Source organism: Nanorana parkeri, unplaced genomic scaffold (assembly GCF_000935625.1).
Source record: "Nanorana parkeri isolate BGI_ZX_2015 unplaced genomic scaffold, ASM93562v1 scaffold1044, whole genome shotgun sequence".
Lineage (NCBI taxonomy): Eukaryota > Metazoa > Chordata > Amphibia > Anura > Dicroglossidae > Nanorana > Nanorana parkeri.
In genome coordinates this window covers 33,200-42,592 of record NW_017307312.1, presented here as the reverse complement: position 1 = coordinate 42,592, position 9,393 = coordinate 33,200, and the positions used below count along the sequence as shown (strand labels likewise).

General features: G+C 44.3%; 1 protein-coding gene across 1 annotated transcript in view; it reads right to left on the bottom strand.

Annotated features, from left to right (window-relative positions):
* Nucleotides 1-9,393, bottom strand: part of CTTNBP2NL (CTTNBP2 N-terminal like) — a 91,751-nt gene that overhangs the window by 81,720 nt on the left and 638 nt on the right. The gene's annotated exons all lie outside the window — the stretch shown is intronic.

Sequence of the window (9,393 nt, the reverse complement as noted above, 5' to 3'; positions counted from 1 at the left end):
CACGCCGCTTATAAACCGATACGCACGGCTGTCAGAATACAATAACCAGCAGGGAAGATTCCTCCATCCACACTTTTTAGGGTGCATGGAGATCAAGGGGTTTTCTCCCTCTCTCACTGAATGAATAATAAAAACTATACGTCTATGTACAGCTTAAGATACAGCACAAGAGAACATGCTTTATTTATAAAATATTGCTTACTGTATTACCCAGTGTATTTCCTATTCAACATGCAGGTAACATATTTACAAGGAATGAGCCCTCACGTACTATTTCCATCGATGATTACGATTGTTTAAATTATATGTTTAGTATAGACTTTGCTGTATTATGTGGACCTTGGATCAGGTCTATTTATTTATATTAGGCCTCGTTTACATGGACGGGTTGCCCTATACAGCCCGAAGGGTTGTTTTCTGATGCGCCTGGAGGTGCGGGAAGAAACACGTGGGCAGCTCATGTAACTCTATGGAAACTCAAAAGCCGTGCGCATGCACATGCTGCTTCCCGCTGCTCCAAGTTCTGACAGCAGCACGGACCTGGATCCATCATGCCTGCATCCAAGACCGTACACTGTCTGTCACACTGGCTGTCACAACCCGGTCCCAACAAAAGCAGAGTGTTAGGGTGCACAGTTTCTGCACCTCCATAGAGTTAGATGAGCTGCCCAGACGCTTTTTCCCACAACTCCAACGCATCAAAAAAGGTTACTTCACGCTGTATGGGGCCACATGCGAATGAGCCCTATAGTGCAGGTTTGCTAAATAATGTATATATAGAAAACTTCCAAGTATTTATTACCGCTCACCAAGATCACAGATCTCCCCCAACAATGCTTCCATCTGATTTTCTCCCTAGTAACAGCACCATCTTCATGTCAGGAATTTATCCAAGCTGTTTTGTTTTTTTATAATGACTTGGATGAAGTACATCATGCAGGAATTGCTTTTTTCCATGTCAGCAGACATTTCGACTATATATGCGTTGATAGTTCAGCGTCTTACCAACCACCTTTAGTGTGTTACTGCCATTTTTCAATTGGTTAATGTGTGTCTGATAAGTGTTTGAAATGCCATCAAAATCCTCAGAAAACAAAAAATAAGAAAAATATGGTAAACTACCTTCTAAATCCCTCAAAATGGCCTAAAGCTGGGTATACACTAGTAGATTGTTTTCCTTCAGCTTTGGGGCTGAACCGGAAAAAATGCTAACGGATTCCTCCATCCAAGCTGAATCTCCCACATTGTATTTTGACAGACGGACCCGCTGACTGTCAAAATACTTGAACAGTGGCGCTATATAAATAATTGTAACAGTAACTGCAACGGATTGGATGCAGGCGCTGTTCGGCTAACAATTTTTAACCCCTCGCCTTTGATTTTTCATCCAAATGATGGCAGTCAAGAAATGGCAGACAGGGCCGTCCAGGGAGTTAATGGAAGGCGGAGATCCTACATTCCCTTGCTTTTAGCTTTGATGAATCTCCCCATCAGACTCAGGCTAGGTTCACACCTTAGCAACACCTCACCGTGTGGCACCGTCCGATTCTGCGCGGATTGACACACGGACAGGAGTCGCCAAAGTGTGCACCAATAACGCTGTGGGTGCCATTATTTTTTAATGGCACCCCAGTCGCCATGGGTGGATCGCACGGTTTCCCGCCGCAATCCCGCTCGTGCTTCCGAACACGATAACAGCTAATAGCCGTGCGACGTGTATCGCAAAAAGAAGGTACTTGTACCTTTTTTCTGCGATTGCCGCGCGGATGTCACCCCATTGAAATCAGTGGGGCAGCGCAGCAATCGCTACCTGCATTGTGCAGGACTGCACGACATCCGGGACGCACGTCCTGGGTGTCCTGCGGTGGTGTGCAGATGTGAACCTAGCCTTACACCTAGGTGATGTATCGCGCGGATTGGGTTGTGCAATATCGCGCAAAACACAGACTCACATTGAAGTCAAAAGGAGTCTGGTTACACTTTTGCAGTTTGTCGCGCAGACGAAATCGCCGAACGCTCTTGCAGTTCCACTGTTAGTTAATGGCACTCCAAAACGCAGTTGAGCAAATGTGGAATGCATGTCGCAAAATCTGTGACTACTTTCCTGCTTTTGGTGATACGATGGTGTGAATGGAGGCTTACAGATATCGCTGGCCATATGTATGGCTAACTGAACAAGTACAGTTGCATACCCAGAGTATGAACTAGACGGACCCCGACTGTAAAAAAAATAATGTGCCTGCGTCCCCTCCTGCCCCTGCATGCAGATATTTTTTCATTGGTAGATCTCATTGAGCTCCTCCAGATGAAAAATTGTGGGCGCCCCTGAACTATATCTACTTAACCCAATGTAAAAGCTCAAATATTTACCAAACTAAAATAAAAGTTTCTTACTCACGTTATAGTTGGAATCTTAAAGGAGAACTATGGGGTCGGGGTTTTTCCCCATAGTTCTCCTTAGGGTAACGGGAGGACACAAACTAGCATCCTCCCGTCACCCTAAGCTCAGTATACCGTGAGCTACAGCTCACGGTATACTGAGACACCACAGTATACCGCAAGCTACAGCTCGCGGTATACTGAGAGGCCGCAGCTGAAGCGGATCCCGACAATTATGTCTGGATCTGCCCAGCTGCGTGAGTGACAGCTGACTCTGCCTATCTAGAGGCAGAGCCAGCTGTACCCGCCCCCTCCCCCGTCCATTCTGCCAGTCAGCGCTAGCAGATCGGAGCGGGGAGGGGGGAATCCAGCCCCTCCCCTGTCACGGCAGAGAGCCGTGACAGGATCGAGAGGTGAGCGAACGCCGGTATGTGTTCGCTCACCTCCCGATCTACTGAACCGACCTGTGACAGTCTCATTGTCACAGGTGGGCTAGAACTATGAGGTGAGTGAAAAGCACTCACCTCATAGTTCTCCTTTAAGCAAAGAAGGTCCTTTTACCAAGAACAACAAAAAAAACAACAGGTAAATCGTATACAATACCACCTGTAACCATCATGGATTTACAAGTAAGAAAACATGTAGCTGGCTGCAAGAATGGTCCAAAGGCACCAGAAAAAAAAATGGCAACTATTAATAGAAACACATTTTAGTTGTAGCAGCCTGTCTGGAAAATATTACGTGCATTTCACTACCACTCATGTATAGGCGCAGCAACCCCTCTCTGCTAGACACAAGTAGCTACAATTTAATTACAAAAACAGTAAGAGCAAAGCTGACACCTGACCGTTAAATGGCATCAGGCTTCCAGGTCTCCTAATATACCGGACTAGGCCGACATCTTCCAGAAAGTCTTAAATCTGCCGGAAATGCTGCTATGAATGGAAGTAAACAGTCAGCTCAATTAGAATGCCTGTTGTTACATTCCTAATATCTCACTGCTTCCTACAGAGACCAATTCATCAAGGCATGACCATGAGCAATAATGATACGTACAGTGCTGTAGGGATTAGTATGAAAGCAGCCAGAGATGGCACGGTCAAATATTTTTGAAAATCCGTTATAAAGCCGCATGCCATGATCTCCATATTAAGTTCAGCATATGCAAATCTTTACATGGCAGGTTCTGCAGTGCAAATTCTGTAATGGAACGGTGACAGAGATGGACAGCTAAGTTGAAACTATTTCTGGAAATTGACTGATATTGATGGGACCGCAGTCACAGGTTTAGACCAGCTCTAAAATTCTGCATAGCTTTAACCCCTTAGTGACACAGCTTCAGAAAATGGTTTCGCTTCTGGGGACCGGAGCAATGTTGCCATTTTTGCTATGTGTTTGTTTAACCATAATTTCCATCTTCCTCATTCATTGCACCTACACATATTATATATGATATGACATATATAAATTGTTATTTTATTACACCCCAAAAAAATGGAAAAATAAAAACACATTTTTCACAGTTTTGCCAATAATAATGTGTACATAACTAGTGTCGCTAACATAAAGTAATTCATACTTTCACAGCGATCAGCTCTCGCTGTCATCACAGGACTGTCCCCACCTAATCTGCTTTTGAGAGTCTGCCTCGGACCCAGCAACAGCAGTAACTAAATGAGCCATGGTCCCTTCATGGCCGCTGTCAGAATACTCGAACAGAGCCGGCGATCTGCGCATTTTAAGATTTACGGACCGCCTCCTTCGATCAGCTGATCGAGGGATTACAGCTAAAAGGGTACCAACAGCAGCACCCTTTGTGTAAATTTTGACCAGTTCATCATAATCAGTGGAAATTCGCACAGTGCATGGCAATCATTAGAACCCCTGTCTGGTTTTTACTACTATCCACAGCTCCTTTCGAGAGACTTTGCCTTATGTTCTGCCTGGGAGACATTTTTTTGCATGTGTGGTTGTTCATGTCTGTTTTTTCTTGTTGTTGCAACCTGCATGTTGCTTTTCTCGGGGTATGTTAAATAAACACCTTTTTAAAAAAAAAACGAACTGTGATGACACTGCATTCGCATGTGCGTCATCATGGCAGCAGCACCATCATAGGCTGAATTTTGCAAATATAAAAACATTGTGGGCACACAACAGTACTGGTGTAAAGAAAAAAAAAGGAAAACAAATACACTGCAGATAACATACCATCACAGCCAATCACATCCCTTCAGGTCTCAGGGAAACCCTTCTAATAATAACAGCTTTATATACACCTCATGGTATATTCGCAAGAACAGTAGGCTGTTAATAATCAGTGCCCCCTTCTGACCACAAGGTGCACCCTTTTCACCAATGGACTTAGACTGGTCATCAGTGAAGTGCTCCTTTATACTGATATCATGTGGAAATGTGGCCAGTGGAGAAGGGCCCAATAGATCGGTGGCCAGTGGAGAAGGGCCCCCATAGATCGGTGGCCAGTGGAGAAGGGCCCCCATAGATCGGTGGCCAGTGAAGAAGGGCCCCCATAGATCTGTGGAAAGTGGAGAAGGCCCCCATAGATCTGTGGACAGTGGAGAAGGCCCCCATAGATCTGTGGACAGTGGAGAAGGGCCCCCCAGTATGGCTGACCCTGGTACTTGCAATCCTAAGGTGACAAGACTACCATATTGTGAGTCTATGAAGGAGCAGTCTTGTCACTCACGGGACACATGCTCCTGCTTACAAGCTCACATGCAGACACAGCGCGTTCGACCAGCTACCCTCTACAAAGCCTATAGACTGTCCATGTGTGGACAGGACAGAAGTAGAACAGGAAGTATAGCAGTATGCAAGGTGCAATGTTTTACAAAGTTCAAAAAGTACACTATACGCACACACTGGCAACTTTATTAGGTACACCTTTTCAACTGTTTGTTAATGCAAATATCTAATCGGCCAATCACATGGCAGCAATTCAATGCATTTGGGCATGTAGATATGGTCGAACCATCTGCTGAAGTTCAAACTTAGTATCAGAATGGGAAAGAAAGGTGATTTAGGTGCCTTTGAACATGGCATGGTTGTCGGTGTCAGACGGGCTGGTCTGAGTATTTCAGCAACTGCTGATCTACTAGGATTTTCACACACAAACATCTCTCGGGCTTACAGAGAATGGTCTGAAAAAAAGAGGAAATATCCAGAGAGCGGCAGTTCTCTGGGAGAAAATGCCTTGTTGATGTCAAGAGGTCAAAGAATGGCCCAACTGGTTCAAGCTGATAGAGAGGCAACAGTAACTCAAATAACCAGAACCGAGGTATGCAGAAGAGCAACTCTGAACACACAACATGTGGAACCTTGAAGCAGATGTGCTACAGCCACACCAAGCGCCACTCCTGTCAGCTAAGAACAGTAAACTGAGGCTACAATTCACAAGGAATCACCAAAATTGGACAATAGAAGATTGGAAGAATGTTGCCTGGTCTGATGAGTCTCGATTTCTGCTACAACATTCAGAATTCAGAAAAACAACAGTTCAGTCTGCTGGTGGTGGTGGTGGTGGTGGTTGTATAATGGTGTGGGGGATATTTTCTTGGCACACTTTGTGCCCCTTAGTACCAATTGGACGTTGTTTAAATTCCACATCCTACCTGAGTATTGTTGCTGCCATGTCCATTCCTTTATGACAGTGTACACATCTTCTGATGCCTATTTGGTCTTCTCAAACTGGTTTTCCTTAACAGATGGCGTTCACTGTACTCCAGTGGTCTCCACAGTCACCAGATCTCCTTAGAGCACCTTTGGGATGTGGTGGAACAGGAGATTCACATCATGGATGTGCAGCTGACAAATCTACAGCAACTTCGTGATGACATCATGTCAATATGGACCAAACTCTATCTAAGGAATGTTCCCGTCACCTTTTTGAATCTGTGGCTTGAAGAATTAAGGCAGATCTGAAGATGAAAGGGGGCCCAAACCACTGCTAGCACGGTGTACCTAATAAAGTGGCCAGTGAGTGTATGTATATACATATATACACACACAAGATTATATATTTATATACGAGGAAACAAAAAATATATCTGACATGGTTTAACCACTACCGACTTCTCCAGAATGTAAACAAATGTCTTTAGATATACTTTAGGGCCCATTTAGATCTATGTGTCTGCATAGGCATGTCTTTATAGCGTTGGGCAGGGACCTTGTCATGCGTCAAGGTGCATCTCCCTTGTGCACTAATTTGCGTTTTGATGCACAGATCTAATGAATTTTTTTAATTAGTACTCTGAATGAACAGACTTACCAGCCATAGTTGCCAAGGTATTAACACTTTTAACATGCTTGTTACATGCAGTGTAATAAGCAAGCATGTTAGTGTAAATAGTCTTGCGGGGCAAATGTTTAGGGCCCATTTGTTTTGTTTTAATGAAAGAGGCAATTCCAGACTCTTGTAGAGAACAAGGAACCCTTCACATCCGCACCTATACAAAAGGAGCTTACAGTCTGAATCTGGTGAAGTGGATCACAATCTAATTGTACCAATCACTGTATGCAATGTGAGGTCTGTCTGAGTGGATAAGACACCAATATAGAGCTGCAGCTAACGATTATTTCCAAAATCGATTAGTTAGTCGATTATTAGGTTCGATTAATCGGTTAATCGGATAAACCATAAAATAGAGTTCAAAAAAAGGCTCCAGTGATGGGACTACTAGTTTGTATTGAGGTTGTAGTCCATCACAGGAGCAAGCTTGGAGCGGTGGAAGTAAAAAAGAAAAAAAAAAGTGTGGTGTGCAATATAGTGAAATGGAAAGTGTTAAATTATACAGCAATGAATGCAGAATACCACCAGCTATAGAGGAATACAACAAATCCAAGCAATAGTACATAATAGCTGGCGGCATTCTGCATTGCGCTGTATAATGTACTATTGCTGGGTTTTGTAGTCCTCTATAGCTGGTGGTATTCAGCATTGCACCACTGTCTAATGTACTATTGCTTCCAATACACTCTTTAGGTTAGGTACACTACATAGTAGTTGGTAAATCTAAATAAGATTGTACAATCACTTTGCTAAAAGTATTATTTTTGAACAGGCTAGGGGCTTGGTGTGAATTGTCAGGGACACATTCCCCTTCCGGTCCAATCAGCTGCCGTCGGGCATTCCTTGCCCCTCTGTTATGTGTAGCTGTGTAGGAAAATTCCCAGGCCGCAGCTGATTGGGCTCAGAGGGGCAAGTGTCACTGACAGCTTTCAGTCAAACTCGGGCTGCACCAAGTCCACCCACATCCCTACTGGTGGCCGCTGTCATGAGACAGATAAGGGGAAATGTAAAATTGTTCAGTTGTCACCAGAGCCAAGGGTAAATCTTCCAATATAGTCACTTGTCTCAGTGACAACTAACTAAAGCTTACCATACACTGCTCAATTTTTAGCCAAGTCCTATTGACTCAGATAAAATTCAAGGTGTGGGTTGCTCTCCCAGAACCTGTCTGTTCAATAAGAGCCGCCAAATAAAAAAAATAAAAAAAAGGTATGAAAATTGTTTAGTGAATACAGCCAATCAGCTGCAATTACTGTTATTCTGGCAGTGACAGGTGCCAAATGTCAGAATACCATAGCCGGACAGGGGAGACTCTCCTAGCCATGCTGTTAGCATGGACGGGGGAATCCAGCGTTGTTTTCCCTGATACAAAACTCCAAGAATACGGTCAGCTTAAGATGGGATTCCCTGCACTATGGAGAGACTTCCTCTGACTCTTCATTGTGTCTCTGGAACCGGATGTGAAGGGGAAGCCCCCCAGTGGGACAAACACAACCATAACAAAAACATAACAGGGGTTTTATAGGGAATATTTCAACTTTTGCATAAAAATAATAAATGTACGCTACTTCATAAAAGAAAAAAGGGCATTTCCTATTTTTTTGCATAGGAGCCAGTAAAGCCTCAGTGGATACCAGATGCAAGGCTCTGACTCCTGCAGACTCTTCCTCCCATCCATGTCCATAAAGACATTCAATGACATGGATGGGAGGAAGTGACTACAAGTGGGATGATGTCACCACACTTGTATTCCACTAGGAACAAGACCCTTTGCCATGGTAGCTGCTGGGACTTGTAGTTTCTCCGCTCACAGATCCTGTCACAGAGACTGGGATCTGGCCATGTTTCAAAGAGAACTATGGGGTGACCTTTTTTCCCCCATAGTTCTCTTTAGGATGACGGAAGGACATATACTAACCTCCTACTGTGACCCAAAGCTCAGTATATAGTGGTCTATTGCCAGCTATATGCTGAGAGCTCCGCAGCGGATCCCAACAATACTGTCAACATCCACTCCTCTGGCTGATTGACAGCGGGCACTGCCCATCTAGAAGCAGAGTCAGCTCTGCCCACCCCCTCCCTGTGAGGATCAGAGGGGGGGTAATCGGGAAGATGATCGGCTGTATGTTTTCGCTCACTTCCCAATCAATAGATCTCCTTTCATGATGCACCCTAAATATGAGTTTTAACATAAAACACGGGGAGAAAGGTAAACATAACCTTTTAGGGCTGGTGCAGACCTAGTCGATCCAGGACGCACGTCCCGGGACCGTGTGACCTTGCACAACTGCACACAGCGATTGCTGTGCGGCCCCATTGATTGCAATGGGGTTACATCCGTGCCTACCTGTACCTTTTTTAGCGACACACGATGCACGGCTGTTTTAGCGTTTGATTGCAAGGGCGGAACTGCAGCGGGAAACTGCGCAATCCACCCGGCACAACTGGGGTGCCATTAAAAAAAATGCCACCAACAGCACGATTGGCCGTGATGGGCGACTTGTGACCGCACGGCAATCCCAGATCACGCAGGTGTGAACCTGCCCTTAACAATTCCCTACTTTATACAAATAATAACATAAAAAGTTTGAGCTTTATATACACTATTAGAGCATGGCCGGCTTTATAATACTAACAATAAAATACAGTTGTGTAAACAGAAAAAAAAAATGTAAAAAAAAAAATATGTTTTTTAATATATATAT